The sequence below is a fragment of the Macaca fascicularis genome, chromosome 5 (assembly GCF_037993035.2).
Source record: "Macaca fascicularis isolate 582-1 chromosome 5, T2T-MFA8v1.1".
NCBI lineage: Eukaryota > Metazoa > Chordata > Mammalia > Primates > Cercopithecidae > Macaca > Macaca fascicularis.
In genome coordinates, this window is record NC_088379.1 from 173,586,124 (window position 1) to 173,603,096 (window position 16,973).

At 42.2% G+C, this 16,973-nt stretch overlaps 1 protein-coding gene and 1 pseudogene across 14 annotated transcripts in view; both read left to right on the plus strand.

Annotated features, from left to right (window-relative positions):
• Window positions 1–16,973, plus strand: part of PALLD (palladin, cytoskeletal associated protein) — a 434,802-nt gene that overhangs the window by 258,023 nt on the left and 159,806 nt on the right. The window lies entirely within an intron of this gene.
• LOC141410355 (large ribosomal subunit protein uL6 pseudogene) lies at window positions 3,499–4,291 on the plus strand (annotated as a pseudogene).

The window sequence follows — 16,973 nt, forward strand, 5'->3', positions numbered from 1 at the left end:
AAACACTGTTCTGAGGATTACACAGAACATGAAAGGCTGCTTCAAGTGAGTCAGAGCTGGGATGTTATGACAGATCCGGGCTCTGTCGAACACTCAGTCCCCCTTGCCAAATGTAGGAATTCACAAGATCAGGCTCAAACTTAAAAGTCAATTTCTTGTAGGCTGGGCACTCACGGCTGTAATCCCAGCACTTTGGGAGACCGAGGCAGGTGGATTGCTTGAGCACAGGAATTCAAGACCAGCCTGAGCAACATGGCACAACTCTGTTTCTACAAAAAAAATCCAAAAATTAGCTGGGCTTGGTGGCATGTACCTGTAGTCCCAGCTACTCAGGAGGCTGAGGTGGGAGGATCACTTGAGCCCAGGAGGCTGAGGTTGCAGTGAGCAGAGATCACGCCACTGCAGTCCAGCCTGAGGGAGACCCCACCTTAAAAAAAAAAAAAAAAAAAAAAAAAAGTCTATTTCTCAACTACCATGCTAGAGTTATTTTCATTCCTTGCAGTCATCAAATCAGTTCCCATAACTTTCTTGATAAAAGGCAGATGTTGCCTTTCCATAGAATAGAGATAGTTATCTTGGTCAAGGTGTTTATGCAAGGGTGCGGGTACTAAGATCATTCTAGATTTGTGCCTTTTTAAAAAGTCTGTTGTACAGTTCTGTGTTCTGAGATTAGGTGGCATTGTGATTTCTTTTTAAATTTCTTACTCTGTTTCTTCAGAGAATATTTACACACTTCTGAATGGTTCCTGATAACTATTCCATTCATATGATAGCATTGGCGTCTATATACTTTGAAAAGATGGTAGTAATTTTTCTTTTTTGCCATTTATATCTCCTGGTGACCTCCATAACCTGAAGCTACTTTTTAGTGACCACAAAACTTGTTTAAATTCCCAATGTATATTGATTATTTTTTCCAGTATCTAAAATCTGTTAAAACTTATAGTATAAATAATTAGAAAATAACTTTGAGGAGAAATGTAGAGAGTGAAAAGAGTAAGAGAGAAGAGAAAGAAGAGGAGGAGAAGAAAGAGGAAGCAGCCTAGACTTGTGACTGAAGCTTTTACATGGGGTGAAAAAACGCTAAACTATATTAAGAGTACATTTATGAGACTATGGCAAAGCGAACAAGCAAGAGAAAGGATTTTGACAAATCTCAGTTGACATTATGAAAACTCTCATTGCTTATCCTTGGAGGAAATATAGCAACCACCCGACTACTCAAAAGCAGCTAATGCTAGAGAAGACTCTCCCCTCTTAATATCAATAAACTAATCCCCACCTTACATGCCATTTAAGTACAAGGAGAAAGTAGGGAGGTATGTAGGCTTGTAGTTCTTTTAACATTTGAGAACCCATTTTGGCCCCAAGTTCAGATACTTCAACATTTCTGTCACTAACCTTCTTCCCTCCCTCCTTCTCCTGCTTCCTGACCCCCAAAACCCTCTCCTTTGTCTTTCTCTCTCTCTCCCCACCCCTACCCTCTCCTCCTCTTCCCTTGCTTCTGAGTTGGGAGGGATTTGAGAAGAATGAACCCATACCAACTCCGCCCTAGCCAGCATTCAAGATGGCCCCAGGAACCTTGTCTCCTGGTATTCGTGCTTTTTCTGTAGTCTCCTCCCATATGGACTCAGAGTTAGTCTTTCTGTGTAACTCACAGGGTATAGTGGGGGTGACAGTGTGTCACTTCCAAGGCTGGGTTAAGAAAAATGGACAGTGGCTTCCTACTTGTGCCCTCTCTGTCAGCTTCCATTTTGGGAGGATGCTCGCTCATCCTGTGTAGAGGTCCACGTGGATAGGGACTGGGGCCTCCCAATGATGACCAGCACCAACTTGCCAGCCGTGTGACCAAACTACCTTGACAATGGATCCTTCAGCCACAGTCAAGCCTTTAGCTGACTGTGGCCTTGGTCAACATCTTGACTGCAAACTCATGAGAGAGACAGGGCCAGTCCCCCCGCTAGACCACTGCCAAATTCTCGCCTCAGAGAAACCATAAGAGACAGTTAATGCATATTGTTGTTCTAAGCCAATAAATTTTGAGGTAATATGTTATGCAACAAGTACATTCTATACAATAGGTATGCAATAGTATACAATAATACAAATACTTTAAAAGAAAAGTCAGAAATCTAAGGATAAAAAATTCAGAACTTTTTAAATAAGAATATTATCTCCCTTGAGTATTTAGAGCCTCTAGTAATTGTCCTTGTATAATTTGAAGAAGGATGCAAACTTTCCTTCTTTGCTATTTAGAGAAAATGTGTAACAAAACCTATAAGAAATCACTGCCAATCTATACTTCAGAAGCCGCATCTCCTGCTAACATTTTTGGCAAAATATCAGTGCTCTCACATTGTGTGTGTTTAAAGTTTTAGTCATCCTTACTTAGTTAAGATGATTCTATATGAATATACCTTTTAGTTAACTTCATTTTGGCACATGGTTTATTTCATGCCTAGGGTAATGATTGATGTTCATTCAAATGAGCTGATGTGCATGCAAGTTCCTCAGTGCTATACACTAAAATTGCTATTGGCGTCTTCCAGAACAAAACTGAGATAGGATCATAATTGTGGATTTCCAAATATTACTTTTCAAATACTATTACATTATGCTGACTATTATTTTCCATTCTGGTGCTTCCTAAGCTCATTACATGGTGATGATTTGTATATGGGAACAATCCGAAGAAAAACAGTTGTGCGATTTTAGATAAAATCAGGATTCAACCAAGATATGAAATATCTCAAAGTAAAATGTGCTATTCCCATCTCACTGACTTGCTCCCATCTTTCTGTTCAGTGTTTGCCTCCAAGTCCTTAAACATTCATTCAATACACACTATACAGATGTTCAAAGAATGCCTAGTGTACATTGCTTAGTGCTCAACTGTGCTAAGCATTATTCCACACACAGGAATAGAACAAGGAATACGACAAACAAAGGTTCTGCCCTCATGAAGTTGACGTTTTAGTCTGGGAGGCAGTTAATAGGAAAACAAGTACAAAAAAATATAATGTGGGATATTGTTAAGTACTAAAAAGAAAAGAGCAGGGTAGAGGGATAGACAAGGGCCACAAAGTTGAGGAATCTAATTTAGATGGAGGATCGTGGGAGTAAAATATAGGCAGGGACTTGAATTATATAAAAGAGCAAACCATACAGAGATTTGGGGGAGAACATTTCTAACAGGGAAAGATCACGTTTTTAAGTCCTTAGTGAACAGAAGCTTGACATGTGGGAGCTTAAGAGTAAGAGATGAGAGAGGCTGTCAGAGTGCATAGGAAGTGATGGCAAAGGGGGATACAGTAGAAGGTGAGATTGGAGAAATAAACAGGAAACTTGCAAGCCAGGGTGAGGACTTTGATGTCTATTCAATGTATGATGAGAAGCCACAAGAAAATTCCAAGCAAGGAAGTTATATGATCTAATTTAATCTTTTAAATAGCACACTGGCAGCTGCATGAAGAATAGTCTGGAGGTAGCGAGAAAGCCAGCAACACCCCTTGATGTGTTATTATAGTTCAGTCCAGAAACCATGGTGGCTTGTGGGGTGGAAGTAGTTAGTGGAGGCAATAAGAAGTGATGGGAGCTGCATCTGCTGCAGAATGAAGGCTATTCTCAGTGATCAGACTGTCCACGTTCCAGAAAATGTCAACACCACTCTGAAGGGACACAGTTATTGTGAAAGGCCCCAAAGGAGCCCTGCAGAGGGACTTCAGTCACGTCAGTATAGAACTCGGGCTCCTTGGAAAGAAAAAGCAGAGGCTCCGGATTGACAAATGCTGAGAAGACAGGAATTGGCTGCCGTGCATGCTCTCTGTAGTCATGCACAGAAGATGATCAAGGGCATTACACTGGGCATCTGTGACAAGATGAGGTCTCTGCACTCACTTCCCCATCAATGTCATTATGCAGGAGAATGGCTGTATTGTAGAAGTCAGAACTTTCTTGAGCAAAAAATATATCTGCAGGGTTCGGGTGAGCCCAGGTATTGCTTGTTCAGTATCCCAAGCCCAGAAAGATGAGTTCATCCTTAAAGGAAATGACATTGAACTAGTTTCAAATTCAGCTGCTTTGACTCAGCAAGCCACAACAGCTAAAAACCAGGATATCAGAACATTTTTGGATGGTATCTATGTCTCTGAAAAAGGGACAGACTGATGAGTAAGATCTAAGAGTTGTACAGCTACAGAAACAAGATGTCGGATAATTCCTAAGACCTATTTATGATATTTTAATAATAAAAGACAGCTATTGAAAAATAAAGAAGTGATGGGGATTCAAGACATGAACAATGGGATTTTCTGATGGCTAGCACTCAGGATGTAAGGGAAAGAAAAGGATTGAGGGTAACTATTGAGTTTTGGTCTAAGAACTGCGTGAAAGGTGGTATTATTTATGGATGTGGTGACGGTCAAGGAGGAGCAATTTGGGAGGTGGGAGAGAACCAAGAGATCTGTGGCCAGGTTAAGTTTGAGGTGTGTTTATAGATTTCCATATAGGAGTATCAAGTAGGCAGCTCAAAATACAAATCACAAAGATGTTGGACTCAAGATATAAACTTGAGAGTCACCACAGGAGAAATAGTGTTTAAGGCCATGAGACTATTTGCTGTCTCTTAAGGGAGTGAATGTAAATAGAAGTTCTAAGAATTGGCCTTGAAGCACTCTAGCATTAGAGGCTGAAGGTGAAAAGGGGTACCCCGTAAGATGGAAAGCCCAGAAGAGTTTCCAGATGAGGACGATGTTTCAGGAAGAAAAGAAATGAGTGATTCATTCTATCAATGCTGCAGAGTGTCCAAAACAAATGAGGACTGAGAATAATCTTTTGAATTGGACAAGACGAGGTCCTGGTTGACATGCCAGGAAGGGGCGGAGACAGCAACCTGAGTGAAGTGTGTTGAAAGAAGGAAAGGTAGGAAAGTAGACACCATAAAATACAAACAGATCTTTCAAGGAATTAGCTGTGAGGACAAACAGAAAACTGATACAGTACCTAGCTGGAGAAGTTTATTTCCTCAGGTTTCTTATCTACAAGGTGAAAAATTTTAGATAACTTCTAAATCCCAATGTATTACGTTGCCAAGTCGAAAAAGCATCCTAGGGTGAATGCCTGAAAGGCTAAATTGTCAAAAAGAATCATTACTCAGGTTACTGCTGCCCTAAATATGATGGTGTCATTACTGACTAGGGAGGTTGCTAGTATCATTTATATTGGATGCCCATGTAATGATTTGAGGTAATAATGGAAATGTTAAGAAATAATTTGAATCTTCTATTATGAGAACAACTTCCATTTATTAATTTACTTATAGCCATTTCTGTGATTCAAATGAGCATCATGATTATTTTCTGACAGAAAGAAGTAAATCTCAGGACAGTTCCATGTCCATCTGTAATTAGACCTCATGGCCAAAGGGCCACAACGGTGAGATATGTGACACATCACCTCTGGGCTGCTGTAGCTGTTGGCAGCAGTGATGACTAAGTAAAAATGACAATGGCAGTAGTAACAGATATCCATCATACCACTTTAGAATTTACAAAGCCTTTTCATAAAAATTAACATATTTAGGCCGGGTGTGGTGGCTTACGCCTGTAGTCCCAGCACTTTGGGAGGCCGAGGCAGAAGATTACCTGCGATCAGGAGTTTGAGACCAGCCTGACCAACATGGCAAAACCCATCTCTACTAAAAATACAAAAATTAGCTGGGCATGGTGGCACATGCCTGTGATCCCAGCTACTTGGGAGGCTGAGGCAGGAGAGTCACTTGAACCTGGGAGCTGGAGGTTGCAGCAAGCTGAGGTCACACGACTGCACTCCATCCCAGGCGACAGAGCGAGACTCCATCTCAAAATAATAACAACATATTTAATCCTAGGGACCATTTAAAATGCTCTTTCATTTATATTAAATTAGTTCTCCAATTCTGACAGTTTGAGCATAGTTGGCTCAGCTATCCTGATGGCTCCTTCCTGCTATTTTTTTTTTTTTAATGTTTACAACTCATCTTTTCAAGCTCAAGAGCTGTTGCTTTGAAGAGGATTTGAATAAGCATCTCAAACTGTTGGCTCAGCTATTGATCCAACTCAAATTTCCAAAGCTGCTACCAGAATGCTTTTCCCGTACAGATCCAAACTGAATGTGAAATGCTGCCTGTCCTCTTTCTCCTGTCTTCCTTTCAGTGACTCCACTTTCTCTACAGCGGCCCTCCCCATCAGGCAGTCTTTCTAAAGAACCCACTGCTTTGGTGTGCGTGTTCCACACGTTGCATTCAGAAGGCACATCCAGGCATCTCAGGCGTGTAGGTTCTTCAGCATGAATCATGCAAACTTGGTGAACCATAAACTTCTCTCTGTGGATATGAGTTTGTTGGTATTTTAGTCTGCTTGGAAACAGTCTGAGAAACATTAAACCCAGCTTTTTTGAGGTTAGTCCAAATTATTTTTTTAGACTAGAGAAAAAAAAATATTATGTCTCCTAAGGAAACTTGTAACCACGAACAGTAAATTTTAAATGTTTTAAAATTTTTTTCCCTCCCACATCCCCCGCTTGCACATAGTTGAAATCCCTAGTTTCTCTCACCAAAAAATACTACATGCTAGACTCACACATCAATGGGCTGGGCCTGTGCAAATGGATTTCTTAAATTAAAAGTATAAAAACAAGGCCAGGCACGGTGGCTCATGCCTGTAATCACAGCACTTTGGGAGACCAAGACGGATGGATCACCTGAGGTCAGGAGTTTTGAGACCAGCCTGGCCAACATGGTGAAACCCTGTATCTACTAAAAATACAAAAAAAAATTAGCGAGGCGTGGTAGCGGGCCTACATGCCTGTAATCCAGCTACTCAGGAGGCTGAGGCAGGAGAATCGCTTGATCCTGGGAGGCAGAGGTTGCAGTGAGCCGAGATCGTGCCACTGCACTCCAGCCTGGGTGACAAGAGTGAGACTCCATCTCAAAAAAAAAAAAAGTATAGAAACAATATATGCTTCATTATACTGACCCCACCAATCTTATCCTTTCTCCGCTTCTCCAGTTCAATCATCCCCCAAGTATTCGTGTATAGTAGGATTCTAAGATGCACAGTACCATTCACATGCAGAAAAGCACCTTTATTTATAATATATGAACTCAACTTGCTCTACTTGGCAGAACAGTACCTAGACCTCACTCACCTATTCAAGGAAACTGAGTCACTTCTTGTTTCAAACCACACTTCTTCCAGGTTAACTCAATCTCTGTAGCATTTACCATACTCAGCCTCAAAGGACCCCACCCATCCATCCTTTCTTTGTTCGAACCTTTAGGGAGAGAGGAACCTGTGAGAAGAAAACCACAGGGAAATAAGACTTTGAGTTTTGAGAAGAATAAGAGAGCATTATAAAGGGATAAAACCTAAAAACATGGCTCATTAGGAAAGAGTGACGAAAATTCTAATCCTGTGCAGGTCCGGGATCATGAGGGAAGCAAAAAGAATGCCACTGACACTAGGATAGAATATTTCCTGCTGGGCACGGTGGCTCACGCCTGTGATCCCAGCACTTTGGGAGGTGGAGGCAGTGGATTGCTTAAGCCCAGGAGTTCAAGACCAGCCTGGCCAACATGGTGAAACCCCATCTTTACTAAAAATACAAAAATTAGCCAGGTGTGGTAGTGCACGCCTGTAATCCCAGCTACTGGGGAGGCTGAAGCATGAGAATCGCTGGAACCCAGAGGGCAGAGGTTGCAGTGAGCTGAGATGACACCACTGCACTCCAGCCTGAGTGACAGAGACTGTCTAAAAAAAAAGAAAAAGAAAAAAAAGAAAAAAGAGAAAAAGAAAGCTACGTGCTGTCACAACTGCAAGGCATGAGGCCTCTCTCCCTGCCTGGTGTTTCCACGCGGCACTTCCCCCTGTGTTTGACGGGTCAGCCTCTGTCCTCATTGCAAATCTCCTCTGCCTTCCAGCCTCAGTCTGCACAGACTCTGCCCTCCTCATCTTGGCTGCAGGGTTGTCAGGTTCTTTGGCCTTCTCATCTCACAGCCACAGGAGCGTTTGGGAACTTGTGATTCTCCCTCGTTCCTGGCTCTGGCAATGGGTGCGGGCGGGGGGCGGGGCTAAACACAGCCAGCCCCTTAGTTACTCTGGCAATGGGTGTGGGGGTCCTAAACACAGCCAGCCCTTGGTTACCCTACTGCAACTACCTCCTTTTGGCTCTGGGCTTGCTGACCTACTTCCAAATACCAAATTGCAGCATGGGGGTTTTCTGATTTTCATTTTGCCCTCAAATCTATGAGGCTTCTATAATCTCCTTCATCTCTTCTCTTTCTCGTGAGTTACAGGGGAGTAGGGGGTACTGGGTGCCTCAGAAGGAACCCAAGGAGCAATTTCACCATAGTCTCATCCCTCCAAATTTCTCCTAAAAAATATTCCCCCAGTCCAGGAGTTTTACTACTTCCCTCTGTGGAGAGAAACCCGATACCTAACATCCATCTCACCCAGGAGCATGCTGGAAAATTCTTTGGCTTCAATGTCCAAAGATAGATTCTGGATATTGAATGTCCAGCTATGGGAAACCAAGAAAAGACTTTTCTGTTTTCTCCTTCGGGTGCCTGGCTCTTGAAATTGAAACCTAGACGCTTATGCCTATTGTTTTTCTTACAACTTTCAAAATGTATTTTGATGTCAAAATGGAACAATGGTTGTTTGCTATCCATCGAGTTCTGCCCTTCTCAAGAAGTATGGATGGCTCAACCTCAGCAGATGGAAAGCTACAGGGAAATAGGAATTACCATCTCAAGGAAAAGAAATGCGCCGCATTAGAAATGTCCGATGCATTTTTTGTTTTCAGTCATTCTTGCAACCCAAGGACTGAGTTGTAAGTCAAAGTGTTTATCAGTGTTAAGTTTGAACGAAAGACGAAAAATCTCTGTTGTTCTTTCCTTCTTAGTAGTTCATAAACTACTTACATGAATATCTACTTATATATTAGAACACGGCTGTGGAGGAAGAAATATTTTTAGTGTCTCATACGGAAAAGTTTTAAGACACACATTTCCATGGAGTATATTTTTCCCACAGTGTTTTCCAAAGCCTCTGTCTTTGGCTCAGCATTTCTCCAACTGGAAGTTTCACCAATGAGTCCCCTGTGTTCCTGTGGTCCGCCGTAGGGCTACTCCAGAGTCTCTGGCTTATTTGCATGTGAAACTCGGAGATTCTCTCTCTCCAGTTAAAGTCATATCCACAGGATTTACATGAAATATAATATTATATATGGCACCTTTCTTTGTAAGGTAGCCAGAAAGTGGCTTTGAGAATTTTTTTTCTGAGACTGGGGTCTCTCTCTGTCGCCCAGGCTGGAGGGCAGTGGTGCAGTCTCAGCTCCCTACAACCTCCGCCTCCTGGACTCAAGCTATTCTCCTGCCGCAGCCTCCTGAGTAGCTGGGACTACATGCACACACCACCATGCCCAGCTCTTTTTGTTGTTGTTTGTTTTTTTGTTTTTTGTTTTGGTAGAGATGGGGTTTCACCATCTTTCCCAGGCTGGTCTCAAACTCCTGGGCTCAAGTGATCCACTGCCTCTGCCTCCCAAAGTGCTGGGATTACTGGCGTGAGCCACCGCACTTGGCAGGAAATATTCTGTCCTAGTGTCAATGGCATTCGTTTTGCATCCCTCATAATCCTGGACGTGCACAGGATTAGAATTTTAGTCATTCTTTCCTAATGAACCATGTTTAGGTTTTATCACTTTGGAATACTCTCTTATTCTTCTCCAAACTCAGTCTTATTTCCCTATGGTTTTCATTTATAAGGGAAGAAAAGAAAGGACGACAGGTCTGTTTTTAGGGATCTCTTAAAAATTCATTTCGTAATAGTCATAAACATTGTGAAATAACTTGGGACTCATCCATACAAATTCTGATTATTTTAAATTGCTTCATGTGATAATTGCAAACATTTATTGAGCATTTACACATTACTGAACTTAAAACACATAAAAATGCCATTCTCGGCTGGGTGCAGTGGCTCACACGTGTAATCCCAGCACTTTGGGAACCAATGCGGGCAAATGGCTTGAGTCCAGGAGTTCAAGACCAGCCTGGCCATCATGATGGAACCCCGTCTCTACTAAAAATATAAAAATGAGTCGAGTATGGTGGCATGCTCCTGTCATCCCAGCTACTGGGGAGGCTGAGGTAGGAGGATTGCCTGAGCTTGGGAGGTTGAGGTTGCAGTGAACCAAGATTGTGCCAGTGCACTCCAGCCTGGGCAACTGGAATGAGACCCTATCTCAAAAACAAACAAACAAACAAACAAACAAAGCCATTCTCTGGCAATCATTAAAAAGTCAGGAAACAACAGAGGAGAGGATGTGGAGAAATAGGAATGCTTTTACACTGTTGGTGGGAGTGTAAATTAGTTTGACCATTGTGGAAGACAGTGTGGTGATTCCTCAAGGATCTAGTACCAGAAATACCATTTGTCCCAGTAATCCTATTACTGGGTATCTACTGAAAGGATTATAAATCATTTTACTATAAAGACACATGCACACGTATGTTTATTGCAGCACTGTTCACAAGAGCAAAGACTTGGAACCAACCCAAATGCCCATCAATGATAGATTGGATAAACAAAATGTGGCACATATACACCATGGAATACTATGCAGCCATAAGAAAGGATGAATTCATGTCCTTTGCAGGGACATAGATGAAGCTGGAAACCATTATTCTCAGCAAACTAACACAGGAACAGAAAATCAAACATGGCATGTTCTCACTCATAAGTGGGAGTTGAACAATGAGAACACATGGACACGGGGAGGGGAACATCACACACCATGGCCCATCAGGGTAGGGGGCAAAGGGAGGGATAGCATTAGGAGAAATACCTAATGTAGATGACGTGTTGGTACAGCAAACCACCATGTCACGTGTATACCTATGTAACAAACCTGCACATTCTGCACATGTATCCCAGAACTTAAAGTATAACTTTAAAAATGCCATTCTTTATAGAATTTGATATATTTTTATCTCAGAGCTTGAAATCAGTTACAATACTGTTTTAATATATGTAATTATTTCAGTGTATTTCCATGAAATGTAGACCCAATCTTCAAATAGCATAGAGTACCTACTATGTGCCAGGTACTCTAATTAGAATCTTCCATTTAATTGTCATTTAATTCTCACCTGCTAAGCAGGTGGCATTGTCTCCTTTCCACCTGTGAGGAAACAGAGGTTCACAGCCATTCCACAGCACATGGAGTAAGAGGTTGAGTAAGATTTGAAGACACATGGCACTTTTAGGCCACACAATGTCCAAGGTATTTAAATGAAGTAGATGACTGGTTTTTTGTAAGCCACACACTGACAGAAAAGACACTAGGAGATGAGCAAAAGGTGTTTCCCTGGGGATGCTGCCCTGGTACCACAGCAGCAGGAGGTGGGACAAGCTGACTTCTACTCTGAGTGAGTTAAGAAGCTCAGGGATGCTCTGGGATAGAGAGAGCATAAAACACCTGTGCATGGAGCCATTGTACCGTGGCCATGGTTTTTGTTTTAGATCAGCATCAGGTACAAAAATCCAGAACTGAAAAGAAATGAATGAAATGAATGCAACTCCCTTTCCATCAGGTCAGGAGTGACCAGGCCTCCCACACACCTTTGTCTGTTTCCTCCCCGAGTGAGCCTCAGAGCCTCCAAAGCCCTCTCCCACATGGTCCTGTATTAAATCATGTTCTTCTAGGTCAAGTAACAAGGGTCCGTTATTCATGCCTCTATTTATTTATTCATATGTTTATTCATTTTATTCACCTATAAATATTTACTGCAGTCATATTAACCAGCATCCTTGTGGATATCAGAGTGCCACGGGTATGAATATGGGAGGAAAAAGAAACCACTTTAAAGAAAGAAATTCCTTTAGAGAGTATACTTACTATATGTCTTCTTATAGATACGGGACTTTGTAAACGGTGAGTGCTCAGTACATATTTATAGATGAATAAAATGAATAAACATATGCATGAATAGAGTAGTGAATAATGGACCCTTGTTACTTGACCTAAGATAACATAATTTAATACAGGACCAATTTCTATCCTTTTCCTATAAGTAATATATTTCTATATTACATATGATATTTTGATATAAAATATATTTAAAATATATTTTATAAAATAAATCACCTCTAGGCTGGAAAACTCACTCTATGTTGGCCCTAGGAACATTTTAAAACATTTTTTTAGAAACAGGATCTTGCTATGTTGTCTAGGCTGCAGCACAATAGCTATTGACAGGTGTAGTTATAGCACACTATAGCCTCAAATTCCTGGGCTCAAGAGTTTCTCTCGGCCGGGCGCGGTGGCTCACGCCTGTAATCCCAGCACTTTGGGAGGCCGAGGCGGGCGGATCACAAGGTCAGGAGATCGAGACCACGGTGAAACCCCGTCTCTACTAAAAATACAAAAAATTAGCCGGGCGCGGTTGTGGGCGCCTGTAGTCCCAGCTACTTGGGAGGCTGAGGCAGGAGAATGGCGTAAACCCGGGAGGCGGAGCTTGCAGTGAGCCGAGATCGCGCCACTGCACTCCAGCCTGGGCTGGGCGACAGAGCGAGACTCCGTCTCAAAAAAAAAAAAAAAAAAAAAAAAAAAGTTTCTCTCACCTCAGCCTCCAGAGTACCTCCAACTACAGATGTGTGCCAGTGTGCCCAACTTTTAGAGATATTTTTTTTTCTGGCTCAGAAAAATCCCTCTCAGTATGTTTATTCCAAACGCTTTCTAACCGGTCTCTATGTGTTAGGCAAAAAGACTTCCAGCTTCTCAGATTCATCTTTTTGAGATTCATCTCAAAGACTTGCTTAGCGATGACCATACCACCTCTAAGCAAGTTTTCTTTTCTCTCTAACCTGCTCCTTGGGTTCCCACACCTCTCTTGGAGCCAAGTGTCAATAAACAACACCTTCGTCATCTCTTTCCATTGCTTCCTCCTGGTCACAGCATGCTGAGTTAGCTTCACTTAAAGTCTCTCTTTTGCATCGGATAACTTTTTCTTGTTTGCATCAAGGGTTTATACGCTGCCCAATATGCCATTTCCAATATAAACTGGAAAGAACATCATTTCTTTGTAGTCAGTAGCCTCCCCTCTAGGTCTTCTGTTACAATGTGTTGGTTATCAGGCTTAGTCAGAAAAATTTAGTCTGAATCTAATCTCTAGTCCTTAGCTTTAACCTGGGCGAGTTATTGCCATCATCTGAAAAAATGAAGATAAAAAGAATGATGAACAAATGAGATCATGTATGTAAAACGTACAGCATAATATTTGAAAATAGGAAGTGATGATGCTGAGGGAGGGGGAAGGAAAAACAGAGTAGAAGAAGAAGAGGAGACAATTGCTAAATAATGAGTAGCCATCTTGAGAGACACAGAGAATGGCCCAGAGGACATGAGAGATTAGGAACGGCTGCATTTTGTAGGGAAAGGGAACACAAGGGTAGGAATCTTCTGGAAATTCCATCCAAAGAGGACTCAAGGTAATGCAAGTCAGAATGGGTACTTGGGAGCATGGGATGACCTCAGAGCCAAGGTGATATTACATCCCACTATCACCCACTTTGCAATGTGGTCTTAATTTAGCCACATGTTCATGGACAAGAAGTTCAGAGCCAGCTCACACTGCAGAACTGGGTTCCGGTTTTATAAGCTAAATTACTGTTTGCCACAGATGGTAATCTCTTTCCCAAAGAACAGACATACCAGAAGCCAGAAAGTAACTTTTAATTAATGAATTTGTCATCTGCAGCTCAGTGGTAATGAGGGAAATCCGGTGCCGTACATTCTTTTAAGTGTAGATTCAGGATCTGGATATGAACTAGTGAGGTCAGCAATTCAGCCCTTTACCTCTGATTGTGGGCCAAATAAATGGCTGAATTACTCATGGGGGTGTGGATTTTAAGTGTGGTGGGTAGGGGTTGGGAGGAAGAGAAGAGGGTGTGTCTTTCTTGGCATAGGCCAAACTGAATGAAAATGCTTTGAGTGTTATTATAATCTATTCTGTGACCATGTCCAGGTGGCTTTCTGCCATGGCTCTGGGCACACCCGTATGGGCTTAGTCCCTTTCTGTAGGGATTTCACAGTTTCTGGTTGGCAGAGTGAGGACCAAAGCAGGAAGATTTTCTTCCCCACCCAACACACCCCTGACTCCTGCCAAATGTGAGGTGTGGGAGTGATAATATCAATGCAATAATACCAATAGTAACCACAATAAGTTCTTAAGAAACTGGAAAAGTGTACTAAGAAGTTTTTTCCACCTTTTTTGTACGCCAACCATTGCTCGTAAGTTCCTAGGCTTCTCGGCAGCTCTGCCTATGGAGTAGCCATTCTTTTACTCCTTTAGTTTCGTAATAGACTTGCTTTCACTTAAAAAATAAGTTCCTAGACTTCTTTTTAGTGAATACTAGAGTTCTACCTGAAAGAACCCAAATTTTCAGGTCACTTCCCAAAACTCAAATGGTAGTGTCATGGACTTGAAAGCAGTCTTAGGGACTGTCCATTCCAACATTCTGCCCATCACAGACATTCCCTGGGATCTCCCAAGGCAGGCGGTCATCCAGCCTGCGAATGGACACATGCAGAGATGGAGAGCCCGCTTCCTGAGAAGGCCAAGCCATGATGGGCATCTGTAGTGGCTGCAAGACAGCGTAATGAGGGAGAAATAATGTAGGATTGGGAGGCATGGGAATTGGTTCAGTGCTTGTTCTTCCACTGATCAGCTGAACGACCTTGGGGAGAAGTCACTGTGCCTTAGAATGAGTCACTTATCAACTATGAAGCTGTTGGATATGATCTCAGTCATTCTAGCAACAACATGGTCACTTAAAGTTGTTTTTCTACATCTAGCCAAAACTGGCCTCTCTCTAACTGCCAGCTATTGGTGTTAGTTCTAATTTTGAGAACTGTAGAGGATGGGTCTTATCTCATTGGTATGGCAGCTCATCAAGTATTTGAAGATGGCTGCAATGACCCTGTAAGCTATCTCTTCTTTAGTATAAACATCTCAAGATATTGTAAATCTTGCTTTTATGACTTGGCTTTCAGAATTCTTCCTCCTCCTAACAGTCCTCTTCCAGACAGACTCAACTCTTTAAATTATGGTCCCTAGAACTGGATGCAACATTTCACAACCGGCCAAATAAGAGCCCAGGAAGTACTGGGACTGTAACAACCCAACCCTCCACCACTACCTCTGCCCTTCATCTAGACCTTGTGCTGCTTTTCCCTTAAGTTTGCCTTTGCATTAGTTATTTCAGCCTCCATCATCATCTCGTGCCACAGACTGTGCTTGTGGTTGGGTACAGCCACCAGGCCCTTACACATGACCTGCTCTCCAGCCAGTTCTCCCTGTTCTGAACATACACATTGAATGATTTCTCCCTGTTCACTGTACAATTAATATATATGCATAGTATTGTACAAAGCTGAACAATAGCTGCCCAAATTGCAGTATCCACAGATAACATTGTTAACTTAGGCTAATACCAATACATTATTTTTAATAAAAATGTCAGCATTCATGGTTTTCCTTACATACTGAGGTTTATTTACTCCCTGTGTCTGATTTTTTTTTTTTTTTTTTTTTTTGAGATAGAGTTTCGCTCTTGTTGCCCAGGCTGGCGTGCAGTGGCATGATCTCGGCTCACCACAACCTCCACCTCCTGAGTTCAAGAGATTCTCCTGCCTCAGCCTCCCAGGTAGCTGGGATTACAGGGCTGTACCGCCACGCCTGGCTAATTTTGTATTTTTAGTAGAGACGGAGTTTCTCTATGTTGGTTAGGCTAGTCTCAAATTCCCGACCTCAGGTGATCCTCCCACCTTGGCCTCCCAAAGTGCTGGGATTACAGGCATGAGCCACTGCGCCCGGCCTCTGGTCTTATATCATTCCTCTTACCCTCATTGGAAGACCTCAGTCCAAGCCTGGCTTTTACCCCTACACCAGCCCATCTTTCCAGGCTTGTCTCCACCATTGCCCACCTGTTACCCATACCCACCATGGCTCAGACTTCCATACTCCCTGTAAGCTCCTAGAATCTTCCCTCATCTCCCCCATTTGACCTTTTGGAAAACCTCCTGTTCATCCTTCAAGACGAAGTTCAAATGTTACCTTCTCCATGAAGTTTACCCGACTTCCTCTCCTATCCCCATTCCATTGGAATCCCCGATTCTCTTATCTGTATTTCGGTTGATGTTTGATACTGCTCTTTTATAACACATGAGATTGTAATTAATTGGATATGTCCTACCCTGGGAGCCACAATATCAGTGAGCAAACTTTAGTTTGTCCAAACTGTAGCATATAAAAGCCGTGTCAAAAAAGGAAAAGCTACAACATCTGGTCTACCTGTCAGTGCTCTTCTTTGAATGTTCACATTAATTACCCTGAACCTGGAACACTTTAAGACATGGATGCTCAGACAGTGAAATAAAGGTCAGGATGAAGGATAGAGGGAAGAAACAAAGATATGTTCTATTTAATAGGTTCAGGGCAATTAGTTTCAGAAAAGTTTCTTACATTTATATACTATGTGCATGACTATATGCATATGATCTATTTATTAAAATTGTTTTCATTCAGCATGTGTCACATAGACTCAGTTTATTTTTGGAGAGCATAGACTAATATAAAAATAGATAAATCTGGCCATGGCAGCGAATTTGAATGGTATGTTTTTTCTTTTGGTTTTTTGAGTTGGAGTCTTACTCTGTCACCAGGCTGGAGTGCAGTGCTGCCATCTCAGCTCACTGCAACCTCCACCTCCTGGGTTCAAGCAATTCCCATGCCACAGCCTCCCAAGTAGCTGGAACTACAGGCACGCGCCACCACACCCGGCTAATTTTTCGTATTTTAGTAGAGATGGGGTTTCACCATGTTAGCCAGGATGGTCTCGATCTCCTGACCTCGTGATCCACCCGCATCAACC